Raw genomic sequence first — 19,116 nt, 5'->3', positions numbered from 1 at the left:
TTTAACGACCAGTGGTACTTAAAATATCCACCCCAGCTCCAGGCTATGTTGTTAATATTATAGGATATTACTCATGTAATTGCATAGTTACATAATGGAATAATTTTCCTTATAATTAAAAGTAATGATAATTATGTCTCCCCCATAAGGGAAAGAGATTGTACTGGGCTAATTAACTTGAAACTTGGCAGTTCTGTCCCGTGGTATAATATGCCCAGACGCCTTATCGTTTTATGTTTTGCGTTTTAAGATTATTATGGAGTCAAAAGTCATACAACCCTAAAACATACGGTATAATTTCAGCTGCTGTTCGGTCATATATGAGCAATTAAGATGAAAGGTGTCACAGCTATACCAGGTTGTGGCCCTACAACAATACTAAATTTCTGGGGTTAATGACCTCCACAAATGCAGTTATGGGTTTACAACATTATAGCCCGGAACAAGTCATCTACAGCTGATTAGCAGAGACAGTACATTCGTTGACCGTTGTGGTCCTCCTTATATTAAGATTGACTTCTGAGAATGAGTCTCTCATGCCACTGTATTCCATATTACAATTGGTGAAATAGTTATACTTACCTGTATGTCTGAATGTATGTCTGTCTATCTTCTTGCTTACTTACCTGATTGTCTGCCTGCCCGCCTACCTTCCTATCTGTGTATGTGCGTGTATGTGCATCACCAATACATCTTGCTCGCCACGCCTCTCACGAATAACACCGCTCCCTAGAGATACATTTCCATAATGCGTGGGAAGCGAACCCTGTCAGGTACATGGTCGTAATGTGTAAGGCATTTCTATAATGTATGAGATATTCCCATAATGTATGAGGTATTCCTATAATGTATGAGGCATTTGCATAATGTATGAGGCATTCCCATAGTGTACAGTATTACCCATAATGTATGAGGCATCTCCATAATATATTGGGTATTTCCATAATGTATAATATATTTTCATAATGTATTAAACATTTCCGTAATGTATGATATAATTTCCATAATGTATGTATTATGTATTTCTATGATCTTGAGATATTTCTATAATGCGTGAGACACATTTATATCAATGTGTGAGGGCAAGACAGAAAGCTCACAAAGACATGTTTATTGAGAGAGAGAGAGAGAGAGAGAGAGAGAGAGAGAGAGAGAGAGAGAGAGAGAGAGTCACAGTTTATTCCAGGGAGTGTGCGTCATGAAGGCACCGCCCCCCCTCCCCCCAAAATTTGACGTATATATATGCCATTAGCTTTAAATGCCTCCACAAACACCATTAATTAGTTGGTTTAGTGAGGCAGTCGCCCTGTGCTAACAAGCGGACGACTGAACCGACAGTGAAATACTGATTATATATATTTTATCGTTATGGTATCCTGGATAATGATACTGACGGAGTGGTAATAGTAATATTAGTAGTAATGATAATGATAATGATAATAATAATCATATTTATTATAATATAGCCTAAAGGTGTTTAATACTATAATAATAAAGCGAGGAACGTTATAATAATAATAATAATAATAATAATAATAATAATAAGGTGAACAAGAACTAGCACAGGTTGGTCAGCGTCAGTCATGCAGTCAGTCGGCCAGTCAGTTTATCACTCAGTAGGGGTCGGCTTTTTTAAAGTTTTTGACGCAGCCAAAATAAAAGTCGGCTACAGATTTGAAAAAAAATAGATGAAGATTTTTCATTGATTTATTTGAGTATATAATTTACAATATATTTTTATCATTTGACTGTCGTAACATTTTTTCATTAGTTAATAAACACATTTTAGACAATCTGTTTAAACATCTTGTAGCCAGTTGATAAAATGTCTATTAATCATGCACGTTAACATCGTTAAACAATCAGTTAAACATAATTTAATCAGTTAAAATGACATCATTAATCGGGCATCTTTGTGGTGTAGATTAACATACTCTTTCTTCTCTAATTTTAACTCTCTTTTTTTTTCGCCCCCCAGGCCTCGTTGTGGGTCGGATGGCCAGTGCCCGGGTGGGCTAGTCCCCATAACAATAATGTTATATACCTTATTGTTTTAATTAAGCATATTTTAATAATGTAATTTAACATTTGTTAATCACAAATAATCGCAACCTTAATATTTTAGTAATTTGAATACATATTTTTGATAATTTAATATAACACTTTCGCATGTTTTAATTCAACTATTTTTTAATCCCATACTTATAAAAAAAAGTTTTAATTTAACAACTTTTAGTCGTTTAATTTACATTTTTGGCCATGTCTAAAACCGTATCCATATCCAGTAACATATTATACTGTGTATCAATGTTGTTAACAAGTTATAATTATAAAATACTATATAACAAAATGTTATCTAACAATTCCGTCCACACCACGTCAATGTTATGGAAGACAAACATCCTTAACATAGCTAAGGCCACCTCCCGAAGGTTGGGAATGCTGTACAGATGCCGTAGCTACTTCACTACTGAGCCGTTGCTTCAAGTATATAAGGGATATATTCGTCCTAACTTGGAGTACTGCTCTCATATCTGGGGTAGCTCTTCTTCTGTCCAACTGTTAGATAGGGTGGAATCAAAGGCATTTCGTCTTATCAACTCTCCGCCTTTAGTTGACAATCTTTCTTCCCTTTTCTTCGCCGCAATGTTGCTTCACTCTCTCTCCTTTACAGGTACTTTATCAGGCAATGTTCGGTGGATTTGGCATCCTGTGTACCGCCGGCAAGGCCGTGGGCTCGTAACACACGTCTTGCCCGCGGTGCCCACCGTTTCTGTGTGGATGTCGGTCACACTAGAATAACCCGTTATCGTACATTCTTCTTTCCTCACACAGCCAAACTGTGGAATGCTCTGCCTTCTTCTGTGTTTCCATACTTATACAATCTGTCTCACTTTAAAAAGCTGGTTTTCCGGCATTTTCGTGGTGTAGATTAACACAGTATAACCTTTTTCTTCTCTATTTTTAATTTCTTTCCGTTCTTATTTTTTCTCCCCCTAGGCCCCGTTGTGGGTCGCTCGACCTGTACCTGGGTGGACCCGTTAAAAAAAAATAGAGAGAAAAAAAAGCACGCGAGGCGAGAAGATAATACAGTGCTACGAATCTTTTGGAAGATTTGAAACGTGACGACGTGATCCCCCGAGTGGTGAAATACGATGGCATGCAAGTTTCAAAAACCTTGTGAGGATGTTGAGTTCTGGCTTTGAACAATTGGTTACTGGAATTGGGGATAGAATTGGAAAAAGAGACACATTCTAGAGATGCCATTCCAGTCAGAGAACGATTGCTATAACTTTAAGATTTTTAGCCACTGGAGATTCCCACCATAGCCTTATGCATTTATTTAAAGGTTATGAACCCCCTGTGTTTGGACGCAATTATAACATGCTATATAACAAGTTATGTTATATAACGGATAACATCTAACATGTTATAAACCTTGATATTGTTACGACCCTTCTTTGGCTGCTTATCCAGCGTCCACCACTGGTTACCAACGGCCAGGGTCCTATATACTGAAGCAGTCTCCGGTAATTTCCTGACAATCGGTATCAGTGTACAGACAAGCAACAGGCAGGTAGATTTCCACCAGGTCACAGGAACACACTTGTACACTGTAGTCCTCTTTAATAAGCAATGATTCTTCACAACACTGTTCACAGGATAATGTCTTCACAGTTGGACTTCACTTCGAATATATAGTCAGCACACTACCAGTGTACAATTCCATAGTCTTTTCATTTTTATATTGTTCACAACAATTCCACAACACTTGAACAACAATTATCTTCAGTTGCTCTACTAGGCTTGTTCTTTACACTCTGAGCAGAAATGGTCGACTGACTTCTATGAAGTGTTTTGGGGATTACCGGCCACTTAGCCGTTAGGCTATTTCGGCCAAAGCTGTTTGTTTGCAGTCATTTTCTTTGGACTTCTTCCTTTTGTTCTTCTTTTTACTTTTCAATTACCATTCTTCTTCTTGGTCCTGTTCTGGTATATTCTCGTAAATGTCTGAAAACGGTGATAATGTTAATCTTAATGTATCGTTTTCTTCGGTCTTGTTTAATTCAGGCTTCTTTTCTGTGGTCTTGTTGGGGGTCTTGATTTTTCTTTTCTGTGGTCTTGTTGGGGTCTTGATTCTTCTTTTCTTCGGTCTTCACTACAAGGAGAGCCTCCTTGTAGCTTAGTTTATTCTTGCTTCGCAGCTTAGCCACCCTACACTCCTCCCTCCACTTGGGACACTCCCGGTCGGAGGAGGAGTGAGGGCCACCACAAGCTGCGCATTTCTTGGCGGCCGCCGAGCAGTTGGTGTGCTGGTGCCTGGGTGTCCCGCAACTGCAACAGACCTCCCGAGCACGACACTTCCCCGCCAGATGGCCATAACTCTGGCATTTGTAACATCTTGTTGGTCTTCTTTCATACGGTCTTACTGGGATGTTCTCCCATCCCAGCAAAACGGTGCTTGGTAGCTTCTTGTGGTAGCCAACCAGTGCAGTTGCACTGGTCAGCATCCGTACTATTGAGAGCTGGCCACCGATCAGCTCGGTCAGCTCTTATTTTTCAAGGTGTTCTATCTCGGTGTGGGAGATGACTCCCAACACCAAGTTGTCCTCTGTGCGAGCTTCCACTAGTATCTGGATCCCGTTAATTTCTGTTATGTTGGCTATTTGCTGGGCCTGTCCCCATTCCGCGAAGGTGACGATAAGGCCACCATTCACTTTGCGGACGTCCCTTGTCACCCCCCTGATTCCTGAGGAGTCAAAAAACTTCCTCAGGAAAAGGAGGTTTAGTTGCTTGCGCGAAGGGCATGTGACTGGGTACAGTCTTACGACCTTCGCCTGGTCACAGGTCACCATCGTCAGGTTCATGTAGTACCTCGGGAGCAGAGAATATCTTGCCTTGCCGAGGTGCAGTTCTCAGATGACTTCTATGCCGCTCGCCAGTGTTCTATACAGTACGTCTCGGCAGATGCCTCTAGCACCACTCAGACACGCCTAGAACGTTTTACTCTGATCGAGGCTTGCAATAATAAGTAAATCATAAAAAAAATTATGCAATTCATTCTTACATAAATAATACATCAATATATACAAGAAAATTTCCCCAAATTTGTCAAAATAACTGCTGTTTGGGACAGAAAATAATCAGAAAAGGTACTTTACAAACATTATAATACCCAATTATGCCTCAGCATAACAATATTTTGTTATATAACATAAAATTTAACTAAATATTATCGAACATGTTACATAACCTTGTTAAAACGCGTGTTATATTGCAAGTGTGGACGCGACTTAAATGTAACAACTTTTAATCTCTAAATTCATAACACCCTTTTTCATGTCTAAATGTAACAACTCTCAATCCCTTAAATTATAACACTTCATCCTTGTCGTAAATGTGCTGGTCACTATCTTAACACTGACGTCATCAACTCTTCTTGTTCGACAAACGATTCCGTCAACACTGAATCTTCAAGAGCCGAGTACTGTTGTTTTGTTATAATGTTATTATTATGTTTCAACAACCAGGGTCTTAAAGCACGTAACAAGCTTCGTAATGCACTAATCCAACAACAATAAACAATTATAAGAGATAAAACTCTTTTGCCGACTCATAGCCCCACAGGTTTGAAAACAGATATTCCTTTCAAGTCTCGTACTGTATTTATTTAATTGAGTATAATTATAGTTTTATAGTTTTGTGTTTATTCTTTTTTGGAAGTTTAAATTTATTTTTTTATTTCCTCTCGTTTGTTTTTATTTATTTTTATTAAGCACCATTTTTTTTTATAACATTTCTCGTATTTCGCTGTTTTGTATTTTACTTTTAACTTGTTTCCCTTTTGATAGATTTCGAGTTATGTATTTTGCTCTTTCGTAATTTTACTCCTGTAATTTACAATTTATCGTACAGTACAGGAGACTCAGTTCGTAAGCGTTACCATGAAGGTGTGAGTTGACGTCCCAAAGAGGAAGATGCTGGTATTAGGGCGTTGAATATCATTACTGTATAAGGTCTCTGCACGCCAACCACTACAAAGCAGCACCACCACTACCAACACAAACCACCGCCACCACAAATCACTACCACCATGCACCACCACCACCACCACCACCACCACCAACAACAACACCTACAATTGCTCCTCCTCACACACACATTATACTTCCCACCAGTAGGCACCAGGACGACAAGTCTCAACATACACCAACTTCATCACATAATTCCACATTAACAAGCCAAGCGTCACCACCACCAATACTACACATCATCATCATCCTAAACACTAACACCTTCTCCACCCACTCAACATCAACACATTAACAAGTAAACGCTACAACACACACTTACCACCCTTCCAAACGGACTATCAAACTCTCTCTCTCTCTCTCTCTCCTGTATACTTCTCCAAGTCAGGTCGCGTCGAACATTTTTTTATTTTTTTTACAACCAGTCCTCTTTTTTGTAACAAACTAATAACAAATAATTAAACTCGAGCATAATAACATTAGCGTCTTCACTATTCCTGTCATACCTTTTTGCAGGTTCTTAGTGCGAGAAAGGGTGGGAAAACTTTGTTGAACACCTAACTTTTTTCTTTTGCTCCTCGACTCATTACAATTCACCAACGGGTACTTCTGCTTTATGGATGAACCTGACTTGGGAAGTATGCAAATGAGTTCCGATGCAGCTGTGTATTTGACGAGAAATTTTGTTGGTGTTGTATCCCAGTGACCAGATAAATTATGGGGTAGTAGTGTTATCTATGATGGTCGTGTGTGTGTGTGTGTGTGAGGCTGGGCGGGAGAGAGGCGCCTGCTGGAGTGTTGACAAGCAATCAACTGATGGGTTACGAGATCAGCTGAGAGAGAGAGGGAGGGAGAGTCAGGTGTTGGTTTTCCCTCTCTCACCCTGGCCAGGTGTCACATGGCGGATCGACACTGATGGTAATAGGGTTAAGTCTCTATCTCTCACTTTCCTTCTCCCCATCTCTCTCTTTCTCTCCCTCTCGAGTTCACTTTCTCCCTCCCTTCTTCCTATTGCATTTCTTTCTTTCACTTTTGCAACAATTTCCCTAACTCTCCTTTCCTGCTCACTCCCTTCCCTGTATGATAGTTGGGTGGATAGTTAGATAGCTTGGCAGTTCGATAGAGAGATTGATACTTTTATAGACAGATTAATAGTTCGATAGAAAGATAGAGTAATAGTGAGATAGAAGAATAAATGGATGCTTAGCTATATAGTCAGAATAATCGACGTCTTGGTTGAAAAATACATTAGTAGACGAAAATTTAGATTAATGAACAAGTAGACGGAAAGACAGGTACAGCAGTTCGATATAGATATAAATTCAACAGACAGGTAGACGGGAAGGAAAGACACATGACGGGAAAGAAAGACACACATACAGGCAAAAGAAATACACGCACATATATGTACGAAAAAAGTAAGAAAGTAAGAAAGAAAGAAAGAATGAAAGAAATACACTCACAAAATCACAGTAATAAGGTAATAACGGGGTAAGATTTCGTTCGGGCGGAAAAGATTCACCAGTGGGATGGTTACGCTGGCACGACGCTGGACACGAGTGCCGCCACATTGTCACAAGTTAATGGAAAAGTTAAGCTGGCTGCCAGACTTGTGGTAGAGGACCTCCTGCCGCTGTTGTCTATTTGGTGGTGGTGTAGTAGGGGGTTGTTGGTCCTTGTTGTCCTGGTGGGTTTCTATTTTGGCATTTTTTTGTGGCCTTGAGCTTCAGTTGTTGTTGTGGCTTCTGTGTTTCAGTGAGCTTGTGTTGTGGTTGTTGTGGCTCTGTGTTTCAGTGAGCTTGTGTTGTGGTTGTTGTGGCTCTGTGTTTCAGTGAGCTTGTGTTGTGGTTGTTGTGGCTCTGTGTTTCAGTGAGCTTGTGTTGTGGTTGTTGTGGCTCTGTGTTTCAGTGAGCTTGTGTTGTGGTTGTTGTGGCTCTGTGTTTCAGTGAGCTTGTGTTGTGGTTTGTTAATCTAATATCTGTTGTTGTTGTTGGTGTTGTTATAGCTAATTATCATCGTTATTCTTGGCCATAAGTTAATGTATTTAGATTGCATTATCATTATTGTAGTGTTGTTGTTTCTGAATAAGTTGTTGTTGTTCATGGTCACAATTAACTTCAGTTGGCGTCTGGTGGTGCTAGTTTAGGTTGTGGCTTGTTGAGTGTCAGTGATCTGTCAGCCTTAAGGTTCATATGTGTCGTACTCAACAAGAACAATGACACTCCACATTAGCATAAATCCAATTAAATGTACAGTTGTTTTGAATGTATTTTTTAATTTCTCTGATATTTTGCTTGTTTCCTGTATTGATGGAAGGAAATGGGAAGGGTATATGATAACTGGGGGAATGAAGGAGGCAGGAGGAAACCTTTCTTACCCTTGGTGGTGTTAAAGAATTGGAAGGAAACGAAGAAAATGAGAAGGAAATGTGATGATTGAGAGAATGAAATAGGGTCTTTTATTCGCCATAAATGTTTTACAAATAGGAATAACTGATGGAGTAAGGAAGAAATGTGATAATTAAGGGAGTGAGGAAAAATGTGATAATTAATGTGCCCTATACACGTTCTGGTAACTTAGAAATATTACCTCGACACCATCATCACTACTGGTGTATCCGAGAGATGATGGTTATCCTGCGTCAGGTGTGTCCATCAGAATTATAGGAAAGATGTTATACAGAAAATTTCTATTCAATTTGAGTTCATTAACCTCCGTAACGTAAACAAGGCCGGACAACATGAGTGATGGTGCCAACAAGACACACACACACACACACACACACACACACACACACACACACACACACACACACACAGTACAAATCAGTGACCTTCATATTCATATTTGACCTTGCCGCCCCTGAAGGAGAAGTTCATGGTAGTTTCTCATGATAAAAGAAGAAAGTCAAGTGAACAAATATCGTAGGCAAACAGACGGACACAAATATTTGTCTCAACGTTTCTACGGACGATAACGAAAGAGAAATATGTTAATTTGTATCGCTTGTATCTTAACACAAGAAAGAGTATCAAGCGTCCCCCACTCCCGCCCGGTTTCACCTTTTATTTTAAATGAGAATGGCAAGAAAGACGGTGTTTTTATGAGGAGACAGTGGAGTAGCGAGTGGCCATTCGTTAAAATCGCCCACGCAACACACACAGTTTGCAAAGGGAAACTCAACCAGCTAACATGTCCAGCTGCTCACAGCAGGTCTCTTCAGAGGAGAAAATATATGGTTATATAGTTTTTGTAAGCACCTCGCGTTAAAATCATACACAAATCTGATAGGGATCAACACACCGGTGTAGTTCCCCTCAAGAGAGAGCGGAGGAAAAAACATTTCTTTAGACTGGAATTCAATTTGAACCTTAAAATTTACGAGGGATTCAATTTCCGTTCAATACAGAGAAAGAGTAAAACTACAAAGGAACCACCTCTGCTGAGATGACGTGAAGCAGAACCTTGATTACACATTCCATAGTTTCTTAAAAAGCTTTCAAAATACGTGTACTTTCAACCTACGAATAAGTCTCCCTGATAATGGCACCTCGTCTCCATACTGTTGTTGGTATAAACTGGATATTTTATTCTAAATAAAACAGGAAATACCTGAATAATTCAAACACAATGAATAAGTCTTCCTGACATAGGCACCTCGTCTCCATAATTGTCGATACAGGCCAGTTCTAATATACTGTATGTGTAATCAAAATATATGGATTACTCTTGTTACTGTCATTCAAGTCACCATACAGGTATTGATATAAGTTGGTTCTTACATCTTTATTAAATTGGCATTGTATTCGTACTTTAAGCACGTGCTAATAAAAACTGCAAATATAGGGAGATTCATAAAAATTATCTCAACTCGCCACTACAGTATATATGAACTCTACACCTCTGAGTACGTTACTCTAATACAGTCACACGCTCAGGCTGGATTCGGTACTCTCGAAGGTTTCCATGTTAAAGTGTTCCACCTAACTGAATATAAGAGACAGCGTTTAACTGGTTTATTTAAACAGCGACTTGAAAGATAAAAAAAAAATAATGGCGCTGTAATTGCAAAGGCTCTACCGTAATTAAATGATTCGAGACCAAAAGTTAGAAGGGGAGAAGTTTGACGTACGAAACTTGAAATATCTGGACCCTATGTTTTGTGGCACGGGCTCCACTATGGTGCCACCTTCACTATGGCACTATCACTATTAAGGTATCTTCACTGTGACACCACCTTTACCATGGCACTATCTCTATTATGGCAATTATTTACTATGACGCCAGCTACCCATTGGTACCACCTTCGCTCTGTCATTTCTTTTACGGCACCACCCTCACTATAGCACCATCACCACTATGGCACCACACTTATTGTGGCACCACCTTCACTATGGCAGCGTGAGGCTGCTAATTGATTTAAATACTTCGACGGTCATGAATATTCCACCAGGTCCTACGTGGTCCATGTTGGCGCCTCTCCTCTCCTCCTCTTCCTCCCCTCTCTTCTTCTCTCTCCTTCCTCCTCTCACCTCTTTTTTCCCTATTTCTCCTTCTTATTCTTCCTCCCGTCTCCATTTCTTCCTCCCCTACCTTCTTCCTCCTCCCCTCTCTTATTCTCCCCCCTTTCCTTTTCTCCCCACTCACCTTTTCTTCTCACCTATAATCTTCCCATTCTTCCTCCCATCTATATTTTTTTCCCTTTCTCCTCTCCCCTCTTCTCCCTTTCCTTTCCTCCTTTCTCCTCCTACTTCCTCTCACCTCCTCTCTTTTCCTTCCTCCTCTCACCTCGACTTTTCTCTTTCTTTTCCTCCCTTCTTTTCTTTCCTCCCTCACCTATCCTTCTTCCTCCCTTCCCCACTTCTATATCCTCCCTTTCCTTCTTCCTTCTCCTTCCTCTCCTCTTCTCACCTTGCCTTTCCTCCTCTCACCACTTCATTCCTCCTTTTCTTCCTCTCATCCATTTATCCCACCCCCTTTCTACTCTTCCCTTCCTCACCTCCTTGTCTGCTCCTACCTTTATTATCACATTTCACACGCATGTTCTTCGTTTCCTCTCATTTACAAATAACATAAGAAAGAAGTGAAATCTGTTCCTTCATTCCTTTAATTATCATATTTCTTTCTTACTCCCTCAATTATGACATTTCTTTCTCATTCCCTTAAGAATTTGTCGGTGTGGAACGAACTGAATCATCTGTTCAAGAAGTTTAACCTCAAGTGCCTATTAAGTTAGTTTTAAACAGAGGCTAAATACGTAGGGGTATTCATCCTGTTTAAATTCGAAGACACTAGAATTTTTTTTTTATACAAATAGACATATGACCGATAACACCCAATCACTTCCTTTGAATTTGAACACACATGTATTTACAACCTTCTCTTGTATGTAGCTGGCAGCTATTAATACACCTGCGGTAGTTGGAAACCCAGACGTCACCACCCTGCACAAGGGTTATAGAGGAAAGTTATTGAACTCCTCTTACAACCTATTATTTCCTTTGCGGTCTCCGATTGTCGCGCCATCTAAGGAGGGTACGACATCATGAAGAACGTTTTAGTATTATATGGGTAACTATTTTAAGAAAGTACTTCACTATATTAATCTGTGCTTTATCATAGAAAAGGGTTATAAATAAAGAGTGACTAATTTATGTTATTCTTTTCATTTGTGTGTTGATCGTGCGATATCAAAGAAAACGGTAAACACCAAACAACTTATAACATATTAATATATATATACCCCTGTACCTAGATTACGCGCACCTACAGTGATTTACTTGCATATATATATATATATATATATATATATATATATATATATATATATATATATATATATATATATATATATATATATATATATATATATATATATATACTGTGTATATTTTTCCAAATACTATATAATTACACTTTCTTCAAAATCACCTTTGTTTTTATTCATATTAGTATATTTAATTATGCTTCGTCTTATATTTAAATATTCCAATTACAAATTTAATTTGCATTTTCTTTGATATCCACTAATTGGGTTTAATTAAAGTATGTAATGTTCATATTTCTTTTATTATATACTGTATATACAGTATATCTATTTTTTAAAAAGACCACTATACTGTAATAATACACGATTTAGGAATAAAATAATTTAGGTATGTCATTGAAAAACTATATTTTCCCTATTTTTCAATCATGTAAGTTCTGATAACATGTACAGTCGGGGATAAAGTTCGCTTCTCGTTGTGAGTCTCCAAACTGACTTACCCTGACTCATCTGGTGCGGTTGTGCTGTTTTATTTCATTTGGAGTCGATACTGCTTCTGTCTGGGAGGGAGCGAGCGAACTTTTGACCCTTTAAAGAAGTAGATGAAAATAAAAAAACATAAGATAGGGCTATACATTGTACACCCACTAAAAAATTATTCGGCACCCTTACGGCGTGATGCAACATGACACGGGTGCCGAATAATATTTTAGTGGGTGTACCTGCTGCTGGGACAACTGTGCGAACAAGATGTCAATTGACTGTATATATTGATCTGGAGTAAAGTGGCTTCTGCATAGCCATTCCAAGAACCTGTTAAAAATGTTCGATAATTAACATTATATGTAGTAGAATTAGAGAGTCGTTTTGAGTACTTAAGTACAGCACTGTCATAATAGCTGGTTTTTCTTGTGTTTTTCACTGTGTTTTGTCTGAATGTGGTTATATAACCCAATTTCCACTAAACACTTCCATAATATTAACTTACCTTTTTTATCTTTGGGATAACGATGGACTTTCAGATAGTTGTAATTCCTCTTGTCTTTCCCACACATCACAGTCATGGGTACTTGTCTTCAGGTTGAACATGCTGCAGTTTCTTCCCAAATGTAAACAAACAACCGACACGCAGCAGAAAACTCAATCAGATCAGCGCCATCTATTAATGCGCCCAACTCCAAGGCATGTACACACGGATATGGGAGAATAATAGTTCCTTCCTCTATTTTTATTTATTTTTTACTGCACTTGGCTCGATGGCTACTCAGTGTTGTCCGGAGGTGCACGGCGGGTAGGAGTTGTGTGTTGTGGTGTTCATTATCGTCTTATACAAACTCGAGCGTGTTATAAAGAGATGTCCATTGAAGTTTTGTGTTTATTAAAGGTTAGTATTGCTTTCTTGTACTCTAACACTTAACGCTTTTATGGGAAGTGATTTGACCTTTATGTTATTGACTTAAATTTTATCAGTGTTTATTTGGCGTGTATTTTACTTTTTTTTTTTTTTACTTTTACTTACTGGACTTTCTTTGTAATTGACGTACATATTATTTGACTTTCTTTGTATTTGACTAATGCAGGTATACTAATTTGACTGATGTATTGTGTTTTACTGTAGGGTAAACACCAAGCTTAACAACACGTGCATATTAATCAACTTCCGACAATGAAATTAATACCAAAATTTTCTTCACACACATACGATTTAATTTCAAGATGCGATTTGTTTTTCCCATCACTGTGAATATACTCCTGCCTCAAGGAAAGCACATCGTGGCCTCCGCGCCTATGACACTAAGACGAACTGGCAAAAATCATTATTGAATTACTGTACTTCTGATATCAACAGTAGCAAATCACATACGTAAGTTTGGTAGTATTCAGTGGGATTTGTATTCTGTGCGTTAAGACAAACGTTTTTAGTGAAAGTCTCATAAGAAAACGAAAACTATTATTGAGTTCTGGACTAGTACAGTTATTTTGTACGACTTAATCTATATATTTATTATTAGTTTCCACTATGTATATTTTACTGTGTATGTGTGTTAATAATAATAATAATAATAATAATAATATTTATTTAGTAAAGTTGTCATACAGGTTTACAATTGGATAAGCATGTTCATAAACTATAGTAAACAGTAAGGCAATTTGACCAAGGATGATAGCCGACAAAGCTGTCAGGTGCTTATTTCCAGGAGAGTCCTTTGCTTAGGCTTAGCTTGGTCTCTAATCTGTCATATTATGTCTGCTGGAGTATAAGTGAAAGTTTATTTGATAGAAATTAACAAGCGTTACATTGCGCTTGAATTATCCGAAGCTGGCGGATCACTACCGCAGCTCTACATTCTGTGGGTTTATAATATAGAAACTCACTCTTCTCTTGCTGTAACTTCATCTACTATGTATTTTTTTTAGGGGGGGGGGGTAGCTTTGGATTGCTTAACTGGTTTTGAGGTGGACAGGTAACCTGTTCTAGTCTGTTATAGCAGTAAAGAAGAAAGTGTTTTTCACTTGACCGTTGACACCAGGTACATACAATTATGTTCACTCCCTCTAGTTCATATTACTAATCCTTACAAAGTTTGTTGTTAGATACTCTAGACCCAGTCCGTTGAAAATCCTGTAAGCGTGATTCAGCCTCAGTTGCTTCACTCACTCCGCCACACTTAACATGTTCAGTAATTGGAGAACTTCGTGACCAATGTGATCTCTTACTTCCATGTCAAGAATGACGCTCACCGCCTTGTTGTGAATAATTTGGGGCTTCGATTTTAGCTTCTGTGTTAAGTCAGAGTCCCAAGCCGAGCAGGAATAGTCCAAGTGACATTATATGAGCGCCAAGCAAAGGATCCTACGGGCATCAGCTGAGAGGCATTACTTTTTTTTATCTACGATTAATTCACCAGACCAAAAAATAGTCAAGACTTAGTTCAAGGTATTTCACTGAGGTAACAGTTGAGATGGTTCATTCCCACATTGTAAAATGAATTCGTTTACCTTTTTGAGCTTTCTCTTTGATCCATGTAATATTGCTTCGGTCTTTCCAAGATGTACGGATAATTTGTTGTCTAAAATCATTGTTTGCATGACTCCAGTTCAGATGATAACGCGTTAGCTACAGTATATAATTTGGATCTTCACCTGACACCAAAACAACGCTGTTATTGGCATACAGCAAAAGTTTACAATTACAGTAACACAAAACGGCATGTTGTTTACATAACACAAGAAGGGCAAAGGTCCTAGGATACTCCCTTGTGGGACTCCACAGGCTATTGACATGAATGTTGACTTGGTGTTACTTGCAACAACAATTTGCTTTCTGTTGATAAGATATGATTTAGACCAGTCAACAGAATCAAGGCCAAGAGCCTTTTGTTTTTTTTACCTAGAATATCATGATCGACTGTGTCGAAGGCTTTTTGCAAGTCCTGCGTTACCATACCTGAGCTGTTTGGGAGCTGATAGAGTCAGTGAGATGGATCAAACTGGTGTCAGTTGAGTGAGAGCGTCCAAAGTCTGATTGATAGCTGTACAAAGCATTAACCTCCCGGAGACAGCTATCTTTTCACCTGAACATACACTGCTCTCTCTAGAATTTTAGATGCAATACACAGTATAATTACTGGCCGGTAATTGCCTACATCGGACCTGTTGGCTTACAGATAGGTGTTACTCTGGCAAGCTTATACTCATCTGATACAGTATTGGTGCTAATGGAGATATTAATTAGAGGTGTTATTGGTGTTTTTCATACAGTGGCACCATCCCTCAAAAACCTGGCTGGGATGCTAGCAATACCCGTGCTCTTGTAGGGGTCCAATTTATCTAACTTCTTTAGAACAAAGCCCTCTGTCACCATGTGGATTTCTTTAGTGGGATTTAAAAGCTTCTGTTCCCACACTGTAATTGTTTAAGGCAACCGGCAGTTTTTTTTTTTTTTTTTTAACTGACGATTAAGGAACTATTGTTAAAATGAATTAAAGTGGTTTGTAACTTCAGATGCGTCGTGCCAGAGATCATCATTCATGTTTAACGCAACAATGAAATGGGTTTTTTGGTTTGTTGTTGTATCCAGGTTTTTTTTAGTTGTTTCCAGAGCTTTTGGGCTTATTTTTATTTTCTTAATCTTAGTGTTAAAATATATATATATTTTTTGCACGCTTAACAACTCCCTGTACATTGTTTCTTATTCTACAAAATTCTTTGTGTGACTCATCATCCTGTCTGCTTCTTTTAAACTCACGAGTGAGGTGATGATCTCTGTGTATGATTGACTCTTATGTATCACTAGTTATCCAAGGTTCAGTTCTAGCTTTTCTTCTTATCTCGTTAAGAACGCCTGTAAAAGTAACTCTGAACTTCTCCATGAAATTTGTCACCTGTAACCAATCAATATTTTATAGTTTTTTTGTAACTCTTTTTATTGAAAATTTTTATTGGCCTTATTTTGAACTTTGTGCTGACCTTTTTCATTCGGCAGTAAGTGATAAATGGTCACTAAGACCAACAGGAATGACTCCTACCTGACTGATTCTGTCTTGGCTATTACAAATAGTATTATATGTTCTAGTGTGGTGGCTGAGGACTTTGTTATCCTGATTGATGAATTGATTAGTTGTTTAAAGCCGTATATGTCTAAGATTTGTTTACATTACTTATACATACTCTAGTATTCTTGCTTAAAACAAATATTAAAGTCACCTGTATTCTTGTTTCACAGTTGGTTCTAATATTTGATAAAATCTTGGCAAAATGATCTACAAAGTGACTGTCGTTGGGTGGCGCGGTAGAGAGTGCCTAAGAGGATGTGTTTAGTTTTGGCTAACAATATTTCCAGCCATAAACCCTCCAAATGGTTTTCATGTAAGTCAGATCTAAGGTTGTAGGCCAAGTCACTTCTTATATAAGCATAAACACCACCCCCATGACTGTTTCTATCAAGACGTTGCACATTGTATCCCTTTATTTTTATTTCTTCACTTGTGACTCATCTAACCACGACTCCGAGATGGAGAATATGGCGGGTGACGGGAGGTTATTGCCTCATGACGCTGGCGGGAAGTTGGTGGGTGGTGGGTGTCCGCCCTGCAGCACTGGCGAGGAGACGACGGGGGCAGGTGATGAATTGAGGGATGATGTTGTCGCAGGTCATTGATGATGCTATTATAATTAAATCGTCCTTTAGCGACACTCATGATGGAGTAGCTATTGTTTGGTGCTGCTTTTATTGTTGTTACACTGTGTAATAATATAATAATTAATAATAATTAACGGTTTATTGAAGAGCTTGCAGCCAGAAGGCTGAAAATATACAGTTATATTTGGGGAATGGGTTACGAATTACAAAATATACAAGTAACATAAGACACAAATAAGACATATAATAACAGATGGGATCGCCTCAAACTACGTTCATTTCAACATAGTGACAGTGTAAGGAGCAGTGTTTACTGGGAGTGAATACACTGATTTTACATGTATTGATAATTTTACAATGGTTGGGACTGGGCTGTTCTTATAGCGACTGTGTGCACGTATGGGCTGGATGCGGTTGTGGTGCGAACAGCAATTCTCGGACAGGGGATCTCAGGTGGTAGTAGGAGCGGTGTCGGGGATGGTAGTTTTTACCAAATTTGCAGATGAGGTCGTGATGGTCAGTGAGAGTCGAAAGGGTCAGTGTGTTGAGCGCTTCTTGATATGTGGAGTAGGAAGGGGAGAGAATAATCTTGCATGCCCTCTTTTGCACTTTTTCTAGGTGTTTACATTGTGTGGCATTTAGGGAGGAAGACCAGGTGGGGGAGGCATAGGTGAGCTTGGGAAGTATGAATGTTGTGTAAACACTGAGGAGCTCGTGTGCAGGAACTCCGAGGGACTTGTGTGTGTGTGTGTGTGTGTGTGTGTGTGTGACAGAGAGAGAGAATAATATAGCTCGAAAAACCATGATAAGTGGATGGTTTGAGTGATTCAATAATCTATATTGCACGCCGTTAAATGTCCAAAGTTACATCCCCGCCTGGACGACTTAGTTTAGTCGGCTGGGGATAACTTACCTACCCTTAGTGGCAAACTCCTGTAATATATGTTAAATGAATACGTTAACTTACGCCTGCGTTCACCCTTCACTCACGTATCAGCTTGCTGGCGTGCTCACACTCAGCCGCCAATGCATTATTGGATTTACCCTTGGTAGTTTTGGAATGTTTTCTCTGTCGTCCAGCCCTTGTGAGGTAAGTGGTAAGTGCGAAGTGTGTGTGGTTGACTGTAAGCATAAACTGTATGATAGGTTGTAAAGCTTGGTTGTGTTTATGGTAAGTGTAGAGTGTGATCCCTCTCTCACCCATTTCCTTACCCCCTTTCTCACTCACCTGCTGGCGGGCGTGGATGACTGTGTATGTGAGGCGCGTCTGTCAATATTTCTGCAGGTGGCGTGTGCTGAGTGACGACTCTAGCGGGTGTGAGTGCACCCTCATACCGTCGCCCACTTGACTGCAGGGGACATCAGTTGTATGCAGGGCGCGCCTCCCTCTCTCCCTACTGCAGAAGGCACTGCTGTGCTTGTTTAGGCCGTGGTGATGATAATTGCTTGCTCTATTTTGTGTTTACAATATTTGTAAATATATGATCAAATCACACTCACGTGATGCAAAATTTATTAAGAAAAACCACACTTCTTGTAACCATGTTTATTCTTCATACATGTGTCAGTGAATCACTCAACACAAGTTAGAACTCGAGTGAAACGTAGTCCAGTGATATTTCTCTTTACACTGTTTGGTGATGTCACCACTAATGTATACCGTACTGTGGTGTAGCATTACTTATGTATTTGTTGTAATACCATTATTAAAGTGACATGCTGTCATGGTTATCACCGTAGGTGCTTGTAATGCCAACTAATAAGCTACTGTACTGAATTATAACCATTAATGTACCGTTGTGTGGTGATGTCAGCACTGCCTCAGTATACAGCTGGCAGAATTCACAACAAACACCGGACAAGCGAGGATGTGCTCCAGTCCTACGTCGTGAATTGGGGCGAGGAGAGGCTTGGGATTATGGGATAAGAACATTGTTATTGCATAAGGCTTATACGTCCTTCTTACACAGGGTTAGTGAGTTGTGCTGTGTTATATTGAATGTGCAGGTTTTCCTTGGGTTTGGTGGGTGTTGGATAAGCTAGGTTAACTTAGCCTAATTTTGGAATATGTCAAGTTAACAAAGTGTTTGTGATTCATTCATCTTTTCATGTAATCTTTGCTCATCGTTTTTTTAAGTCATTTCGCTCCTTGGTTAGGGTTATTAAATAAGGAA

The sequence above is a fragment of the Homarus americanus genome, unplaced genomic scaffold (assembly GCF_018991925.1).
Source record: "Homarus americanus isolate GMGI-L3 unplaced genomic scaffold, GMGI_Hamer_2.0 scaffold53876, whole genome shotgun sequence".
Lineage (NCBI taxonomy): Eukaryota > Metazoa > Arthropoda > Malacostraca > Decapoda > Nephropidae > Homarus > Homarus americanus.
This window is presented reverse-complemented; position numbering follows the sequence as displayed.